The following is a 5,370-nucleotide window of genomic DNA, read 5'->3' as shown; positions in this document are numbered from 1 at the left end:
AACGATTTTTTTTTTTTTAACCAGTATAGAGACAGGTCCTGACTGGGGTGTTGAGCCTTAGTTTAACAGAAAGACTGGAGGCAGGGGGAAACAGCTAGCCCTCATTACAAAGTTTTAAAAAAGAAGAGAAAAGCCTTCCAACTCCTTCAATAATGACTGTTAGAACATGAGCTTGTCATCTCCCAAGTCAAATAATTACTTTATCTTTCGCTGAGCACTATGAATGTGTGCGAAGCTGTTAGCTCCAGGCGTCACTCAGGACTTCTTTTGGTGCTGGTGTCTCAATAAATAGCTCGACAGGAAGAGCCGCGGTGGCTTTGAGGTTGAAGCGTCAGCCATGAAGCTCCACCTGACTGTACTGAATACACATAAATGATCACTCTTTCAATCTGACCCTGCAGCAGCCAAGAATATACACGTCCTTCTGCTTATTTTTGGTTCCAAAATAACTGTAGTCAGTATGAGAGCGGAGAGTGGAGGGCGGAACAATCGATGTGTACAGACGGATGAAGGTCTCGCAACGTTCAGCCTGTCATTGGGCAGACTGCCCGCTGTCTGGGGGAATGGGTGGCGGCGGGAGAGGAGAGAGACAGAGAGAGAAGAGAGAGCCACTGGCCTACATTTTGTCTAGTGGAGCACTGTGTCAGATGAACAAACACATACAGGTGGAAATGAATGTTTCCCCCCATAATGCAGGGCTCCTGTGCATGTGTGTCCGACGCAGGCACAGCAATATATTTTGGGATTTTAAATGTCTCATTTTTAAATTTTTTTTGAATGACTGGCAAAGTATGAGGAATTCCAATTAGTTTACTCTTTCTGCCACAGCAGTTTTCAACATAAGCCAGCAGTTGAGATATTTAATGCTGTTGATGAAGGTTCTCGGTCATCCAGGCCATGATATGCCCAAGTGCTCTATCGCAGGCAACTGGACTTGTTTCATTTCCTTGAAGACGTTTCACCTCTCGTCCAAGAGGCTTCCTCAGTTCTAACTAACTGGAGGGGAGCTGCAGGTTTTAAACTCTGTGTGGGAGAGCTGCAGGTTTTAAACTCTGTGTGGGAGTGTCCTTACAGAGTCGTCACGTGTAGCTCTGAGTTTAAGAGTCATTGACCCAACCAGCCTTCATGTGGGTTGCTAGGGCTACGTGAGCCCAGGTGTGAATGGCTGTTAAGCTGTCGGGGAGGCAATTCAGTACTGCATTGCAGGTAGGTGATATGTGGTGTCAGAGGCCACCACCTCTGTTCAAAGACGGTCCTTCCAGTTTGCTGTAGATGGATTCTTTCGTGTACACGTGCACATTGTTGTCCAACATCTTGTACACATCTTGGCCAGAGAGGAAAAATGGTTTGAAACAGGCGTGAAAGTATCCATCTACGTCAAACTGGAACGACCGTCTTTGAACAGACTTAGGTGCTGCCTTTCAGAGTTTCGGTGCAAAGCGCCGAGTTACACTGCTTCCTCCATTAACTACAGATGATATGCATGGATCTCTCTGCTCCACATCCTCACCACGCTGTTTTTACCCAAAATGTGCTTTTCCAAGTCGTTTTTTCAAGCGGCCACACAGGAGGAAAAACTAAACCCTCACTGCCAAAATAAAACATAGTTTGATATGCTCACTGAATATCATGGGTGTCATTAGGAGACTTCAGTTCTGAGGTAAAATAAACCTGCCCTAAAAATGTGCATGATACAGGATTAACTGCCTCTCTGATGACAGTGAGCCAGAGCTCCTCTTACTGCCCCTACATCAAATCAAATTAAAAACAAATTAAGACATTTTCTTTTTTTATAGTAGACTTCCAACTTTTTTGAAGGCCTTGATTAGACTGGGTAGCACATTCTTCGACACAACAGTCACAGCCAACAACAAGGACGAAGTTGTCTACCAAGGTATAAAGCAGAGTTGGAATATGTTGAAACAAGACCAACGAATGGAAAATTATATCAATATATGCTGAAATTCATTTCCAGTTCTCACTGTGATAGGCACCTCCCTAGAGGTTCACAGAAAAAAAACAGCTTTTGATTTGTTGCCGTACAAATGTGCACTGGCTCCTTCACATGTCCACATGCCTTTAACTTTGTGTGCATGGTGCGATATTTCTGTCGGCTCTCAATTCGATGCTAATTCAGTGATCCATCTATGGCGAGCAGTCAGAGCAGCAACAGATTCTGCAGATTGTTTGCCTTCCCTCTGCTGTCGATCTGTTGAAAACAGAGCTGCACAGAGAACACTCTGAGTCTCGCTGAGCTCTAGATTGAGCTGTTGTGTTCTTGGATAAGACTGCTGCTATTGTATCAAATCTATTGCAGCCTGCTGTTTCTGCTGCTCGCCCTCAAGGTAAATGTGCTCCAAGTGTCTGCCGATGAATCCGGTTTGAGGGATTTTAAGAAGTACAGCAAGGCTATGTAGCCCAGGGTTATTATGCCCAACCTAATTTAATTTCAATGGAGGGGCAGTAATGCAAGTCCAGGCACTAGGACTACTTTGTTAATGGTGCAGTCTGTTTTTCTGCAAAATAGGATGAACAGCTGAGAAAGAACTGAAGGCCTGAATCATGGATAATTGTGCAAGCGGAAATTTTGGCTTATGCATGTGCACAATTTGATGGCTAAAAAACTAATGAAAAGCTTTCCATATTGCCTGTGCCATTTTATCCACTCAGCGTTGTCAAATAAAACTCTTCATAGAGGGCTTGAAATGCATACAGTACACTTTGTCTTGTACATCTCCGTCATCTATTGTCTGTCTAACTTACAGAAGCTGTTGTGCGAGAAGACGCTGGATCACAGTGTGAAATCGATAAAGCTACTGTTAATGTTCCAAGGACAAGTGAACCAAGAAGAGCAAGATAACAAACTAAAATATCGCTCTACTCCAGCAGATCTCAACTGAAGAAAAGTTCTACTTCTGGGCGTTAATTGGGTTGTTTTAATGTCAGCACATTCAGGGGTCAGGGCAGACTGATGGTGTTTTTCTGCCCACAGAGCGTTTGCCGCCTGTGTTGGCACATTGAGTGACAGAAGTAGGTCACTTCTAGCTCGCAGCCGACAAACAAGAACACAGGCAGAGGTTTGCCGAGTGAGAAATGCGAGTGTGCTCCATTAACATACATTTGTTTTCATCACCTTGTTCTATCCCTTAAGTGACTAAAAGCACCCTCTTGATCATGAGGATGGGAGTGTTGTCAGCGCTTTCTCCCTAATGTGAGTCGTTCTTACACCTGAAACAAGAAGGCTTTAGTTTAAATAAACAAAAAGGAAAATGATCATATAATTTATTTAGTACAGCTGAACACAAAAGAAAAGAAGCAGAGATCAACAAAATGGGAACTTTACTGTAACACTTACATTTTGCGTAACAGAAACCTCATCATCTACAAAAGGTCACTAAGCCTGAACAATCTTTAAAAAGGGGCCTTTAAAAGAAGACGTTTGATTATGTCATGTCACTGACAGAAACATGTCAACTCCAGATTTTAACAATGAAAAGAGCAAGTTTGCAATCTGTAAAAGAGTTTCTAATACACTGCATGTGTTAAACACATATTTACAAACATCTTTTAGCCCTTTAAGATGATAATTGCATATTGAATTTGCTGATAGACAACAGCCATTTACTCTGCTCACACTGAAGCAGCAAACTGGGATGTTTTTCTTTCCCTTTTTTTTTTAAGTTAAAACAGATAACTTTCACTAAACATCATCTGTAATCTGCAGCTATTTTCAGTGACCAATGTGAAACACAGGAGTGTTTGAAAGTGGTAAAATGAACACTTAAAATAATACTTTATATTACAGCTAATAACTTCCTTATCATTTCAAAGCATTTTCCTGTCAAGAACATCAGGTATTTAATTCACTATTTATTACAGGGATGTAGAGAAAGTGAATTGGTTCACTTATAATGAAAGGGTAAGTCTAAAGTTCGAACAACTCAGAAAGTCTTAGAAAATTGTGTGCGTGAGTTGTCAAGTTGACATCATGACACTAAACATGGCAGACCAAAGTAAACATTGGGTTGATGGAAAGACACTTTTACCAAAAAGTAAAGCTTCCTTTGCTCTTACTTGTCACCAAGATACTGAAAACAGCTATTGGTGTGTTGTTTAAATGCTCTGAGCGACAGATTGAATAAAATGCATGTGACGCGCAAGAGCACAGTGAAGTCGAAGGAATGACATGAAGAAATGGGATCATCTGAACAGCATGCGAATGCAGCATTAGTTAAAATGTAGTTTGTTTATAGCCTTACGTCATCATTTTACTTCTGTCGACTGCATTTACGCCGCAAAATCATATAAAATGGCGGTCAGTCGTGAAGACTATTTTGCTGAGTCAGTGCCTAAGAATCATTAACTTGTGTTTGCCAGAGAGCTTATTTCATGCAATAATCCAAATCAGAATCATTTTCAACATCCCTGCAGCACTTTATAATAATAATAATCATAAATACAGTAAAATAAATCTAACCATCAAACCCTTCATAATAAAGCTTTTGAGGCTATAAGGTGGAACCAGGAAGTGAGAATAGATATTATTTTTCAGTATTCAGCCTGTTTCAACATTTCATATTCTGGCTAACAATGTGTTTTACAGCCATAGAGACTGAATATGCTGTTCTGAAAGAGCCGGGTAAAAATATTGATCAGCTTCAGGGTGAGGTCGAGGGAAGTGTATTGATTTGGCGTAATGTTTATTCTCAAGTGTCTTCAGTAGCCTTTCCTTTGTCCTCTGTGATGGTGCCCGGTATTCAGCCGCCTCGCTCTCACTGCTCGTGCATTTGTTAAAGTGTGCATCACCTCAGACAATTTCCTGACTGATGAATATTGAGTGTTGACATTTTCTTTGAATCCGAGTGCCAGTTCACTGAGCACAGCAAGAAAACTCAGAAAGTGGGTCAGTGCAGTCACGTTCCTTCATTTGCTACGTCTGAAACGTGTGTTTGGCCTCGGATAAACTGCGAATGGAGGGCACGAACAATCGACATCAGTGCTGTAATTGTTAACTGTTATCTTTCTAAAAGCCTCCCCCAGCCTCTTGACGTGATTTTCTTTAACCTGTCTTCGAACCTGCAGAAAGATGCGATCGAAAGGGACTGTGGCAGTGTGTTGCACGTGGCTGCGCCAAGAGGAATCTGCAGCAAATCCCTCCTGCTCTTCTACAAGACAGAGGTGAACTAAACAGCATCAGATTAGTCCTCACCTGGTGGAGTGTTGCACAAGGACAAGGCGATGCAGGGTGAACTCGGGCCACTGATGGATAGATTGAGGTGCAGCACACAGTGTAAATAAAGTTAAAAAAAAAAAAAAAAAATATATATATATATATATATGTAAAAAAGGTACAAGACTATTTTGTTTGGA

This window comes from Acanthopagrus latus, chromosome 11 (assembly GCF_904848185.1).
Source record: "Acanthopagrus latus isolate v.2019 chromosome 11, fAcaLat1.1, whole genome shotgun sequence".
NCBI classification, from domain to species: Eukaryota; Metazoa; Chordata; class Actinopteri; order Spariformes; family Sparidae; genus Acanthopagrus; species Acanthopagrus latus.
Note: the sequence above shows the minus strand (reverse complement) of the source record.